We start from the raw sequence: 15,508 nt of genomic DNA on the forward strand, positions 1-15,508 counted from the left end.
AGTTTGTGCGTAATCAGGGTAATTGGACATGACTAGACTGGGAGATACAAATGGGGGGGGGGGTGGTATTTAAAGAAAAACTATAATTATGCATATAATACGCTGTTATTTAATCATTTTATTTTCACACAGCGAACAACAAACAAATGTAAGCATTCAGGTGCCAAACATGGTTTGGGTATAAACTATAACAATGGCTACCTCTGGAGTATTTCCTGGCATACATAAGACAAAAGAGGAAAAAAAGACGTTCATATTGAACAATCCTTGACACTGTGCTTAAGTTATCTGGCTAACTCAGAAATCATGCTTTCAAAATAATCAAAATCTAATATTGTGCATTAATAAAGTATGAGAGGCCGTGTAGGCCATAATTCTAAGTTGAATTCTCTCACACACACCATCATACTCTCTCACACACACTATCATACTCTCTCACACACACCATCATACTCTCTCACACACACTATCATACTCTCTCACACACACCATCATACTCTCTCACACACACCATCATACTCTCTCACACACTATCATACTCTCTCACACACACCATCATACTCTCTCACACACACCATCATACTCTCTCACACACACCATCATACTCTCACACACACACCATCATACTCTCTCACACACACCATCATACTCTCTCACACACACTATCATTCTCTCTCACACACACCATCATACTCTCTCACACACACTATCATACTCTCTCACACACACCATCATACTCTCTCACACACACTATCATACTCTCTCACACACACCATCATACTCTCTCACACACACCATCATACTCTCTCACACACCATCAAGGTGTTAAAAGGAGGCCAGGAAGGAGGACAGGAAGTCAGATTGGCTTACAGCTGTAAGAACAGAGCCTGCACATAAATTGGTCTACAAAAAACATTTAAATCTGGCAGCAGACCTTTTAACAATGACTACACTTTTGTTGAGCTTTGTTGAACTAGCCATGATATTTCTACTTTCTACCTTTTTTACAAGGTCACTTTGGTTTGTGGAAATAAATGGTAATGAGGAGGACATGTTTTACTATTTTTGTCCATCACAATGAGATGCATTTAGAACATTGAAAGGAAAACTGACAGCATGGGACATACCAGCATGATTCTGGAAATATTATTTTGTGAGCTTAATGGATAAACACTGACAACTTTTTACTTTCTTTTAATTAGCCCGCAGTTAGAAGGAGGTGACAGTCAATGAAGTTTGGGTACACTGGAGGCACATTATGCATGTTTTTGTTCCCTAAAAAAATTATAGGAAAACTCAAGATCAGTAGAAATTAGACATAGGGATATATTTTCTCCAAGATTACCTCCAACAATCAGAACTGGTCATCCTACATAAACAAATTACCTTCGGTTTGTCTCTTGAAATTCGTTGCTAAAGAATAGCTGTATGCTTTGGAATCATCAGGAGGAAATTATACAGGCACAAATAGCAACTTCAAATTGGTTAACTGACGTGTGTGTGTGTGTGAGAGAGAGAGCATACAGCAATGTCTGCGACTTTGGCTGACATTGTTAATAAGATTCTTCAAATCACCCCAAATGCAGATGAAAGGTACGTGCTAGGAGGACAACAGTCTTGCAACATCAGAAAACAGCACTGGCATGCGCTGCAGGTGCTGGACCCAAATGGACATGCCTTCCATCACGGGTGTGCAACTGGCCAAAGAATTTACAATGTTCAAATTCCAAATTAGTTATGGTTATTAGAGTTATTTGTGATAGTAATTAAAACGTCATAATGTATTTCTGATAAATGAAACAATGCAGTAATGTTAAAAAAAACAAAAAAAAACAAAAAAAAACCAAAAAAAAACGAGGACACCCCATATAATATTTAGATATTTATTATCAAGTTATGGACAGGTCAGGAAATCACTATTATACTGGTTAACAAAGATCTTGTCCCAAGCAAACAAATGTTTCTTATTTATTGTTGCATGCAGAAACCAAATATTTCAGAACAGTCTCAACAGCAAATAATCTGTCACTCAGGTGGATTAAGGTATCCTTAGTCCTTGTAGTCATACAATGACTGGTGTGGTACTTCTGTGGTCACTAGATGCTGTTGTCGTGTCAACCTCCACACCACTGTCCTCTAAATCTGTGGTGACAAACTAAAAACAAACAAAACAAACACACACAATGCATTTAGAAAATGTTGGGGGTTAGCCTATTGCCAAACCATGAAATCTAAATGCTACAAATGACTTATTATTATTAATAATATGCAATATAAACATACTGCTTACATTATTTTTAAATAACTTACCGTAAATGTGTCATTGTCTAATGTACACTGCCTTTGATGTAAATGTATTGTCAATCATGAAGCCATTTAGTTTCTGGCCCTCGTGCAACTTTGGTGAAACCAGTTTGTTTCCTCATGCCATCAAAAGTTCAATACTGAAATCACAAAAATTGAATTTAGTTTCAAAACCAGTCTATAGCAATTCACCCAATACAATCAAATATTTAGAGAACAGTTACTCAAGAGAGCTTGGTCTCAATCTATAATGAATTACATTTTCTGTAATAAAAGAAAGATAACAAACTTTAATAGTACAAGTGACTAAGTTAGAATGAGCACTGAGACAGATTTTGAAATGTTAGACTGTAAGTCTGTAGCTTTCCATGTGCAGCAGCTTGTTTATGATTGTGTATACAAAATGAATCTATATTTTATTTTACTTATTAAGACCTACATAGGGAAGAGTCCAAAAGTTCCATGTAATTCGACTCGAATGTAGTGACACATTAATGTGGAGCAACTATAGCCATTAAAACGATAAAGTAATTTTATTTATTGTTCTTTAAGAAAGCTTCCAAAACAAAGTTTCTTATAAATGTGCTTTATGAGAACTCACTTACTTAGTTTGGCATTACTAGAACGTTTAAAACGTGTAATTTGCAGACGGTCCCTTACAAAGAGGAATATTCATTAAATATCTCAATCTAAACCCGAATCTATCAGAAGCTAAATGAAGAGGTGAATGATGTAGTGAACTCACCTGTCCCCTGACTCTGGAGCCGCTGCTCTCTGTGGTTGAGGCTGATATGGAGCTCGCAGCACTCGGCTGATGGTTCGGATATAAAGCGTCACCGCATCTCTTCCTCCGCGGCCGCGTTTAGACTCCTGTCGGGCTGTCGGGTTTAAATCCACATTTCTGACATGGATGTGGCAGCGGTGGAAAAGTTTAAAATGTTAACAGGCCGATGCTCCATTGATTCTCTCTCGGTCCACTATCCTCTCCTATCAGTAATAATGAGGAAGGCGGAACATGTCTGTGAAATCCCGCGTCTTCCACCAATCAGGTACTGAGAATTTAATATTACTTCCGTTTCAATCAAACTCGTTTCCGTATCAATCAAACTCTCTCACACACACTATCATACTCACACACACACACCATCAAACTCTCTCACACATACAGCTATTCTTATTCACATGCACTATCATTCTGTCTTACATTCACTATCATTCTGTTCCATAAACATGATTATTTGCATTCACATACACTATTTATTACGCTTACATATAATAATATTCTCTTACACATACAGTAGATCTTTGTTTTACATAGCTATAGTTATATGTGCACGAGAGAATAGTGCTGTGTGTATGAGAGTATAATAGTAAATAAAAGAAAGTGTGATTATAGTTGTAAGTGGGTATTGTAGTATATGTGAAAGAGTATAGTAAACCATGTATGAGAGTATGATGGTGTGTGTGTGAGAGTATGATGGTGTGTGTGAGAGAGTATGATGGTGTGTGTGTGAGAGTATGATGGTGTGTGTGAGAGAGTATGATGGTGTGTGTGTGTGAGAGTATGATGGTGTGTGTGTGAGAGTATGATGGTGTGTGTGTGAGAGTATGATGGTGTGTGTGTGAGAGTATGATGGTGTGTGTGAGAGAGTATGATGGTGTGTGTGTGAGAGTATGATGGTGTGTGTGTGAGAGTATGATGGTGTGTGTGTGAGAGTATGATGGTGTGTGTGAGAGAATTCAACTTAGAATTATGGCCTACACGGCCTCTCATAATAAAGCATTAAAACACAGAAACTATTATTTCATAGATCTATTAAGAAAACCTTTTAATACTGTAATGTGCAGAAACATGATTTTGAAATACTGTTCTAAATTATCATTTAAAAACCTATAAATACCTGAAACAGTGAAGTTACCAGACATTATCTTTACTTTGTAAATCAAGTTATTTACTGCTATAAAAAAGTTCAATTGTGTTAATAAATACAGTCAATTAGTCAATATAAATATCAGATACAAATGTGTTTTTAAAAAACTACAAACATCACAAATATAAATCATGTATATGACCATGAGATTAAATAACCTGAATAAACTGTAGAGATGAAACATCACGCAGTAAACAAGTTTTACTTCTTTCTCACACAGTACTGGAGGGGAAGGAGGAGGAGATACATGGTTTTGATGGACAGGTCTAGCAGCCAATGGAGATACTCGTTATAAAAAAGTTGCGTGATTTTATTAATCTTTTAATTAATCATTTTGATATTCGCTGCTATGGACAGACAGAGATTTATACTCACAATCAACACATATAAAAAAGTAAAAACCGCTAAAAGTGTTTTAATCAGACAGCGACGATAATTAATTTTTTTCTGTTTGACTGTGCTGGCGGGCCACAAGTAATGCAAAGAGCAGTAATAGCTCAGTGATTAAGGTACTGGACTAGTAATCAAAAGGTTGCCGGTTCAAGCCCCACCATCGCTGAGTTGCCACTGTTGGACCCCTGAGCAAGACCCTTAACCCTCAATTGTTCAAAAATTGTGTTCAGTCATAACTGTAGGTCGCTTTGGATAAAAGTGTCTGCTGAAAATGTAAATTCAAGACAGAAGACGCGGGCCGGATTAAATCCTATCCGGGCCGGACTTTGGACATGTCTGCTTTAAGGTATCCTACAGAAAGGGTGGTGAGATCTCTCCAATGTCATCGATTTCCAAATATTCTTTGATCTCTCTTTTAATTTGTGATTTGAAACAAGGGTCATTGAGTAGGCTTGTATTAAGTTTCCAAGTATTATTTCCTGGTTGCATCTCAAAATTAACATATAAATATATTGGTGGTCACATCTATTGTTCCTATTCCACAAGAATCTATATTGTCTTTATCTTTTCCAAATGTTATAAAATAGTCTGTCCTTGTGTAAAGGGAATGTGGAGCAGAGTAATGAGTATAATCTCTTCTGGTAGGAAATAGATTTCTCCATATGTCAATCAATCCAGCTACTTTAAACAGTGTGTTTGTTTTCTTATGTAGTGATTTTATTCCCCTAAGGGGGCTGTCTTCAGGGACAGTGGTAGCGTAGTGGATAGAGCTTTGGGCTATCAACCGGAAGATGGGGGGCTCTGCTATGCAGCCATTGGTGGGTCCTTGAGCAAGTCACTGTTTACTCCAGGGGTGCCGTACGATGGCTGACCCTGCGCTCTGAAGAAAGAATTTTATTGTACTGTACACCTGTATATGTATATGTGACAAATAAAGTATATCTTTATCTGTCTTCTAAACGCGTCTCTCTCTGATATTTTGTCCTCGCTCTTTGCATGCTCGCTGCTGTTTCCTCCCTCCCACCATCTCCCACATTGACCGAAATAACTGTTCAGCCAGGGACTCTTTTGATGTGGTCACGTTGATAGGGAAGCCTCTGTCTCTCATATCTTTAGTCACCTCCTCCACAGTGTGGTACAGCTGCGTCTCATCCTCATAGAACACACGTAGTTTAGCAGGCAACGATGTTTGGTAGTGGATTTTTCACTGCAGAGTATTCTTTACATTTCTGTAGTACTGCTGGAGGGTAGACCTGATCAAAATATATTGGCCTCTCGTTCAAATTCACCCTTTTCTGTCCCCATACCTTGTGAAGAAGCTCTTCTTTAGTTTTGTATCTGAGAAATTGAATTATTATCAACCGTGGCTTGTCCTCGTTACTCTCGGGGGGTCTCGGGGTGAGTGCGTGGTGCGCTCTCTCAATATCCAGCTGAGTGGTCGCGGGGAGCTCGAGCGTTTCCCGAAGTAACTTCACTATAAATTCCACTTCCGCTCCCTCTGGGACATTATACATGTACAGTGTATCACAAAAGTGAGTACACCCCTCACATTTCTGCAGATATTTAAGTATATCTTTTCATGGGACAACACTGACAAAATGACACTTTGACACAATGAAAAGTAGTCTGTGTGCAGCTTATATAACAGTGTAAATTTATTCTTCCCTCAAAATAACTCAATATACAGCCATTAATGTCTAAACCACCGGCAACAAAAGTGAGTACACCCCTAAGAGACTACACCCCTAAATGTCCAAATTGAGCACTGCTTGTCATTTTCCCTCCAAAATGTCATGTGACTCGCTAGTGTTACTAGGTCTCGGGTGTGCATAGGGAGCAGGTGTGTTCAAATTAGTAGTACAGCTCTCACACTCTCTCATACTGGTCACTGAAAGTTCCAACATGGCACCTCATGGCAAAGAACTCTCTGAGGATCTTAAAAGACGAATTGTTGCGCTACATGAAGATGGCCAAGGCTAAAAGAAGATTGCCAACACCCTGAAACTGAGCTGCAGCACAGTGGCCAAGATCATCCAGCGTTTTAAAAGAGCAGGGTCAACTCAGAACAGACCTCACGTTGGTCGTCCAAAGAAGCTGAGTGCACGTGCTCAGCGTCACATCCAACTGCTGTCTTTGAAAGATAGGCGCAGGAGTGCTGTCAGCATTGCTGCAGAGATTGAAAAGGTGGGGGGTCAGCCTGTCAGTGCTCAGACCATACGCCTCACACTACATCAAATTGGTCTGCATGGCTGTCACCCCAGAAGGAAGCCTCTTCTGAAGTCTCTACACAAGAAAGCCCGCAAACAGTTTGCTGAAGACATGTCAACAAAGGACATGGATTTCTGAAACCATGTCCTATGGTCTGATGAGACCAAGATTAATTTGTTTGGTTCAGATGGTCTCAAGCATGTGTGGCGGCAATCAGGTGAGGAGTACAAAGATAAGTGTGTCATGCCTACAGTCAAGCATGGTGGTGGGAATGCCATGGTCTGGGGCTGCATGAGTGCAGCAGGTGTTGGGGAGTTACATTTCATTGAGGGACACATGAACTCCAATATGTACTGTGAAATACTGAAGCAAAGCATGATCCCCTCCCTCCGGAAACTGGGTCGCAGGGCAGTGTTCCAGCATGATAATGACCCCAAACACACCTCTAAGACGACCACTGCTTTATTGAAGAGGCTGAGGGTAAAGGTGATGGACTGGCCAAGCATGTCTCCAGACCTAAACCCAATAGAACATCTTTGGGGCATCCTGAAGCGGAAGGTGGAGGAGCGCAAAGTCTCGAATATCCGCCAGCTCTGTGATGTCGTCATGGAGGAGTGGAAAAGCATTCCAGTGGCAACCTGTGAAGCTCTGGTAAACTCCATGCCCAGGAGAGTTAATGCAGTTCTGGGAAATAATGGTGGCCACACAAAATATTGACACTTCAGGAACTTTCACTAAGGGGTGTACTCACTTTTGTTGCCGGTGGTTTAGACATTAATGGCTGTATATTGAGTTATTTTGAGGGAAGAATAAATTTACACTGTTATATAAGCTGCACACAGACTACTTTTCATTGTGTCAAAGTGTCATTTTGTCAGTGTTGTCCCATGAAAATATATACTTAAATGTATATCCGGAAGTTCTCTCTCCGGGATCTCCCTTCCTGATTGATTAGTTTGTTCTCTTGTTGAGTCACTATTTTTATCAGCTTGCCTACTACCTGCTCCATATTTACGTCTTCTCAATTCGTGTCTCTGCTTCTGCTATTTTATGATTGATGAGAGCAAGCTCAGATTTAATATCCCATAACTGCTGTTTTGCGTCTTTGCGAAAGTCTCTTATTTTTTCTAGCACTCTCGCTAAACTTGCTGCTTCATGTGATTAAGCCTTAGCATTAGCTTCTTCATCATGTGCATGGGTAGATGAGTTGTTTTCTGCATTTTCATCGCTTGCAGATTTTTCAGCGGTGCTTTTTTTGTTCATGTGCTTTTTTTCCATTCCTGCCCCGCTCTGTGTTATCGAGTATAGGTTAATTTAGATGGTTGAATGGGGCGAGTTCTTTGGTTTTCGGAGAAGCAAGTATTCTAGGCTGCCATTCGGGTAGACGACGTTACCGGACGCGCCGTATCTTAATATTTTAATGTTATTTTGACTCGGGAATGAGTGAGCATCGCAAGCGTCCTCAGTGATGTAGGCAATCCCAAAATTCATTGCACAATCTTGTCTCTCACAGAAAAATAAGCATGGCTCACGTTGTGCTACCTCAAGCCATTGGTTTTAATGGCAAGACGCTGTCTAAGTATTGCGTTCGAATAACCTGACTTATTTGTCATCGACATATTAGAATCCTCTCTACTGAGGCAGCTGCCTGTGTAGGCAGTAAGACAGCAAGGCAGCTCACTATAGGTTTTTGAGCACAGCCACAGTGTTACAAGCACAATAACACCTCAAACACTTTATAACTTGGTATCCTCTGTGGTTTTTCTCTTCAGTGTGAACACGCTGGTGATTTTCTGTCAGTCTTTTTATAATTTGAGCCAAAACATGTACAGTGGGGCCAAAAAGTATTTAGTCAACCACTGATTGTGCAGGTTCTCCTACTTAGAAAGAGGTCTGTAATTTTCATCATAGCTACACTTCAACTATGAGAGACAAAATGAGAAAAAAAAATTCAGGAAATCACATTGTAGGATTTTTAAAGAATTTATTTGTAAATTATGGTGGAAAATAAGTATTTGGTCGATAACAAACAAGCAAGATTTCTGGCTCTCACAGACCTGTAACTTCTTCTTTAAGAAGCTCTTCTGTCCTCCACTCGTTACCTGTATTAATGGCACCTGTTTGACCTCGTTATCTGTATAAAAGACACCTGTCCAAAGTCTCAAACAGTCAGACTCCAAACTCAACCATGGCCAAGACAAAAGAAAATTGTAGACCTGCACCAGGCTGGGAAGAGTGAATCTACAATAGGCAAGCAGGTTGGTGTGAATAAATCAACTGTGGGAGCAATTGTAAGAAAATGGAAGACATACAAGACCATTGATAATCTCCCTCGATCTGGGGCTCATCCCATGGGGTCAAAATGATCATGAGAATGGTGAGCAAAAATGCCAGAACTACACGGAGGGACCTGATGAATGACCTGCAGAAAGCTGGGACCAAAGTAACAAAGGCTACCATCAGTAACACACTACGCCGAGAGGGACTCAAATCCTGCAGTGCCAGGCGTGTCCCCCTGCTTAAGCCAGTACATGCCCAGGCCCGTCTGAAGTTTGCCAGAGAGCATATGGATGATCCAGAAGAGGATTGGGAGAATATCATGTGGTCAGATGAAACCAAAATGGAACTTTTTGGTAAAAACTCAACTCGTCGTGTTTGGAGGAAGCAGAATCCTGAGTTGCACCATACCTACTGTGAAGTATGGGGGTGGAAACATCATGCTTTGGGGCTGTTTTTCTGCAAAGGGGACAGGATGACTGATCCGTGTTAAGGGAAGAATGAATGGGGCCATGTATCGTGAGATTTTAAGCCAAAACCTCCTTCCATCAATGAGAGCATTGAAGATGGAACGTGGCTTGGTCTTCCAGCATGACAATGATCCCAAACACACCGCTCGGGCAACAAAGGAGTGGCTGCGTAAAAAGCATTTCCAGGTCCTGGAGTGGCCTAGCCAGTCTCCAGACCTCAATCCCATAGAAAATTTGTGGAGGGAGTTGAAAGTCTGTGTTGCCCCAAAACATCACTGCTCTAGAGGAGATCTGCATGGAGGAATGGGCCAAAATAGCAGCTACAGTGTGTGCAAACCTGGTGAAGACTTACAGGAAATGTTTGGCCTCTGTCATTGCCAACAAAGATTATGTTACAAAGTATTGAGTTGAACTTTTGTTTTTGACCAAATACTTATTTTCCACCAAAATTTACAAATAAATTCTTTAAAAATCCTACAATGTGATTTCCTGGAATTTTTTTTTCTCATTTTGTCTCTCATAGTTGAAGTGTAGCTATGATGAAAATTACAGACCTCTCTCATCTTTCTAAGTAGGAGAACTTGCACAATCAGTGGCTGACTAAATACTTTTTGGCACTGTAAAACGTGTGTTTGCTTCACGTGTCAGTGTGCTGGTGTTAAGTAAAACTCTTTCCACACAATTAGCACTGATACGGTTTCTCTACAGTGTGAATGCGATGGTGTTTTTTTAGACGACTTTGTTGATTAAAACTCTTCCCACACTGTGAGCACTGATACGGTTTCTCTCCAGTGTGAATGCGCTGGTGTATTTTGAGAACACTGATGATTAAAACTCTTCTCACACTGTGAGCACTGATACGGTTTCTCTCCAGTGTGAATGCGCTGGTGGATTTTGAGATGACTCTGTGTAATAAAACTCTTCCCACACTGTGAGCACTGATACGATTTCTCTCCAGTGTGAATGCGCTGGTGTATTTTGAGATCACTCTGTGTATTAAAACTCTTCCCACACTGTGAGCACTGATACGGTTTCTCTCCAGTGTGAATGCGCTGGTGTATTTTAAAATGACTCTGTGTATTAAAACTCTTTTCACACTGTGAGCACTGATACGGTTTCTCTCCAGTGTGAATGCGATGGTGCATTTTAAGAGCACTCGGATAACTAAAGCTCTTTCCACACTGTGAGCACTGATATGGTTTCTCTCCAGTGTGAATGCGCTGGTGTATTTTAAGAGCACTCTGTGTATTAAAACTCTTCCCACACTGTAAGCACTGATACAGTTTCTCTCCAGTGTGAATGCACTGGTGTATTATCAGTGCACTAAGAAAACTAAAACTCTTCCCACTCTGTGAGCACTCATGGTTTTTCTCCAGTGTGAATGCGCTGGTGTAAATTGAGATGAGTCTGTTGATTAAAGCTCTTTCCACACTGTGAGCACTGATACGGTTTCTCTCCAGTGTGAATGCACTGGTGTATTATCAGAGCACTAAGAAAACTAAAACTCTTCCCACTCTGTGAACACTGATACGGTTTCTCTCCAGTGATAATGCACTGGTGTATTTTGAGAACACTTTGACGATTAAAACTCTTCTCACACTGTGAGCAGTGATACGGTTTCTCTCCAGTGTGAATGCACTGGTGTATTTTGAGAACACTCTGACGATTAAAACTCTTCTCACACTGTGAGCAGTGATACGGTTTCTCTCCAGTGTGAATGCGATGGTGTTTTTTTAGATGACTTTGTTTATTAAAACTCTTCCCACACTGTGAGCACTGATACGGTTTCTCTCCAGTGTGAATGCACTGGTGTTTTTTAAGAGCACTTGGAGAACTAAAGCTCTTCCCACACTGTGAGCACTGATACGGTTTCTCTCCATTGTGAATGCGCTGGTGCATTTTAAGAGCACTGGGAGAACTAAAGCTTTTCCCACACTGTGAGCACTGATACGGTTTCTCTCCAGTGTGAATGCGCTGGTGCATTTTAAGAGCACTGGGAGAACTAAAGCTCTTCCCACACTGTGAGCACTGATACGGTTTCTCTCCATTGTGAATGCGCTGGTGCATTTTAAGAGCACTGGGAGAACTAAAGCTTTTCCCACACTGTGAGCACTGATACGGTTTCTCTCCAGTGTGAATGCGCTGGTGCATTTTAAGAGCACTGGGAGAACTAAAGCTTTTCCCACACTGTGAGCAGACGTTCCTTCCATACCTGTCAAGTTTTGGATTTAAAAATAAGGGACATTTTCCGCCGCGCGCTTCGAGCCGTCCCACCAGCCCAACCGAGGTTCAGTATCCCTTACATTTTAAGACAGGTTTACAAGAAATCTAAAATAACCACCTGTGAACCACTTACAAACTACAATTAGATGATCAGAATCTGATAGGCCTACCTTTGTTTACACTGAAATGCTGTGGACATTCCTACATATGTAATTCTTATAATACAGCCTAAATAAAAACACAAAAGGGAATTGAAGCACATTTATTTATAAATCGCAGTTACAAACCTTACAGAATGCTGCCCCACCCTGCTCCTCTTTAGAAAGGTAAATTCGATGTCCCATTTCTCTAGATATTTACATGCAGTCTTTACTTTTTTGGCAGGAATGCCCTCTCTCTCCTTGCATCCATCCATCTTTCCCTGTTCCAGGTTTGTTCCCGCTGTCCGCACTAACCTCGCGAGAACTGCCACTTGCAGCAGCCTGGGTGGCAGTTCTCGCGAGGTTAGGGACATTTCAGTTTGGAGAGGCACAGGAATGTTTTTTTAAATTATAATATAATACGGGAAATTTACGGGAAAATACTAATACGGGAGGACGGCGGGAAAGAGGGGTAAAATACAGTAGTTTCCCGGCCAAAACGGGAGACTTGACAGGTATGGTTCCTTCTGTTCTGTTCTCTGGTGAGAGAGCTGTTAATGCTGACAGCACCAGAGGACGTCTGCTGATCACTGGAGCTTCTGATGGGCGTCAGATCCTCATGTTCAGTCTTAATCTTCACCAGGGTCTCATATTTGACACTGTGGGGGGTCTTGATGTGTTTGTGGAGATGATTTTGGGTTGTACAGGAACGTGGACTCGAGGAGCAGCAGAAATCCTTGTTCAATCCTGAAGAAGAAAAACACAAGCTGCTCTTGTAACACCATCAATTACAAACATCACAATAAACACAGAGCAGATCAAATGATTTTCAAAGCTAAAAGTGAAGAGGAGCAAAGACACGGTACTGAGTGAGTATAGAGTGAGATAAAGAGTAAATAACCTCAGCACTTTTACTTTCAATATAGCAACAGAACATATTCACTCTTTTACACGCCTCAGTTATTAATTGGATTATATTATTAATATTATAAATATCATTATTATTATTATCATTACCGATGATAGAAACATTCTGACAGATGAACCATTAATAAATAAAACAGGTTTCATTGCTCAAGATTTGAAACATTCTTACTGAGATCATCTTCATCTTCAGGTTCCTCCTTCTTCTGAGGCAGGACACCTCCAAGTGATTGGTACACTGAGGAGAGGTGTCTATCAGAGGTGATGAGTTCCAGAGGGATTAATGATACTTCACCTGAAATCACATCAACATGTGAAGAAAGCTCAACAACTGGGACTAGTGTAGGGAGGCGTGTTGTTGTTGTTGTTTTAATGATATAATAAATCTTAGTTCCATTAAAAACTTGAGTCCAGACTGGAGTGAAGCAGCACTTCTCCACAGGACAGAACCATACAGGACAGATTCTGATCCACTATCCACTAATTACTGACCCCAGTACTGACCATCCTGTTCTGTACCACACTGTCTGGTGGAAAAGTGCTAAATTGTTCCATATGTACTTACAGCAGAAATCTTCATCTTCAGATCCTTCATCTTCTAGATCCATGGGGGCGATGTGTCCCACTTCTGCTGACTGCATTATTAAAGATCTAACATAAAGACACACACACATGGATGAATGGATGGATAGATGGATGGATAGACAGACAGAGCAGCACATATTTACACATTTCAACAGCTCAGAAAGTATTTACATATAATTGCTGTCTGTTTTTATTCATGGATTCGACAATGTGACGATCATAGACACAGAAACTGTACAGACACTGGAACAGTCAGTAGAACGTTCTATAAACTTTACCTGACCTGAATAAATATTTTGTTCAATGTGTAACATTATATGAACGTTCTTTTAAAGTTTTTTAAAGGAGTATGTGTGTGATATTCTTTAGACGCATATTAGGAAACATTATATACAGTGTATCACAAAAGTGAGTACACCCCTCACATTTCTGCAGATATTTAAGTATGTCTTTTCATGGGACAACACGGACAAAATGACACTTTGACACAATGAAAAGTAGTCTGTGTGCAGCTTATATAACAGTGTAAATTTATTCTTCCCTCAAAATAACTCAATATACAGCCATTAATGTCTAAACCATTGGCAACAAAAGTGAGTACACCCCTTAGTGAAAGTTCCTGAAGTGTCAATATTTTGTGTGGCCACCATTATTTCACAGAACTGCCTTAACTCTCCTGGGCATGGAGTTTACCAGAGCTTCACAGGTTGCCACTGGAATGCTTTTCCACTCCTCCATGACGACATCACGGAGCTGGCGGATATTCGAGACTTTGCGCTCCTCCACCTTCCGCTTGAGGATGCCCCAAAGATGTTCTATTGGGTTTAGGTCTGGAGACATGCTTGGCCAGTCCATCACCTTTACCCTCAGCCTCTTCAATAAAGCAGTGGTCGTCTTAGAGGTGTGTTTGGGGTCATTATCATGCTGGAACACTGCCCTGCGACCCAGTTTCCGGAGGGATGGGATCATGCTCTGCTTCAGTATTTCACAGTACATATTGGAGTTCATGTGTCCCTCAATGAAATGTAACTCCCCAACACCTGCTGCACTCATGCAGCCCCAGACCATGGCATTCCCACCACCATGCTTGACTGTAGGCATGACACACTTATCTTTGTACTCCTCACCTGATTGCCACCACACATGCTTGAGACCATCTGAACCAAACAAATTAATCTTGGTCTCATCAGACCATAGGACATGGTTCCAGTAATCCATGTCCTTTGTTGACATGTCTTCAGCAAACTGTTTGTGGGCTTTCTTGTGTAGAGACTTCAGAAGAGGCTTCCTTCTGGGGTGACAGCCATGCAGACCAATTTGATGTAGTGTGAGGCGTATGGTCTGAGCACTGACAGGCTGACCCCCCACCTTTTCAATCTCTGCAGCAATGCTGACAGCACTCCTGCGCCTATCTTTCAAAGACAGCAGTTGGATGTGACGCTGAGCACGTGCACTCAGCTTCTTTGGACGACCAACGCGAGGTCTGTTCTGAGTGGACCCTGCTCTTTAAAAACTCTGGATGATCTTGGCCACTGTGCTGCAGCTCAGTTTCAGGGTGTTGGCAATCTTCTTGTAGCCTTGGCCATCTTCATGTAGCGCAACAATTCGTCTTTTAAGATCCTCAGAGAGTTCTTTGCCATGAGGTGCCATGTTGGAACTTTCAGTGACCAGTATGAGAGAGTGTGAGAGCTGTACTACTAAATTGAACACACCTGCTCCCTATGCACACCTGAGACCTAGTAACACTAACAAACACATGACATTTTGGAGGGAAAATGACAAGCAGTGCTCAATTTGGACATTTAGGGGTGTAGTCTCTTAGGGGTGTACTCACTTTTGTTGCCGGCGGTTTAGACATTAATGGCTGTATATTGAGTTATTTTGAGGGAAGAATAAATTTACACTGTTATATAAGCTGCACACAGACTACTTTTCATTGTGTCAAAGTGTCATTTTGTCAGTGTTGTCCCATGAAAAGATATACTTAAATATCTGCAGAAATGTGAGGGGTGTACTCACTTTTGTGATACACTGTATATATAGTTAACTGTTT

The 15,508-nt window shown here is 40.9% G+C and overlaps 1 long non-coding RNA gene across 1 annotated transcript; it reads right to left on the reverse strand.

Annotated features, from left to right (window-relative positions):
- Positions 1 to 1,869: 1,869 nt before the first annotated feature.
- Positions 1,870 to 3,286, reverse strand: LOC134307516 (uncharacterized). Its single transcript, XR_010009979.1, has 3 exons — positions 3,050 to 3,286; positions 2,311 to 2,444; positions 1,870 to 2,155 (listed from the first exon to the last, which is right to left on the reverse strand). It is a non-coding gene; the product is annotated as an uncharacterized LOC134307516 (long non-coding RNA).
- Positions 3,287 to 15,508: the final 12,222 nt, after the last annotated feature.

Source organism: Trichomycterus rosablanca, unplaced genomic scaffold (assembly GCF_030014385.1).
Source record: "Trichomycterus rosablanca isolate fTriRos1 unplaced genomic scaffold, fTriRos1.hap1 scaffold_285, whole genome shotgun sequence".
Classification (NCBI taxonomy): domain Eukaryota; kingdom Metazoa; phylum Chordata; class Actinopteri; order Siluriformes; family Trichomycteridae; genus Trichomycterus; species Trichomycterus rosablanca.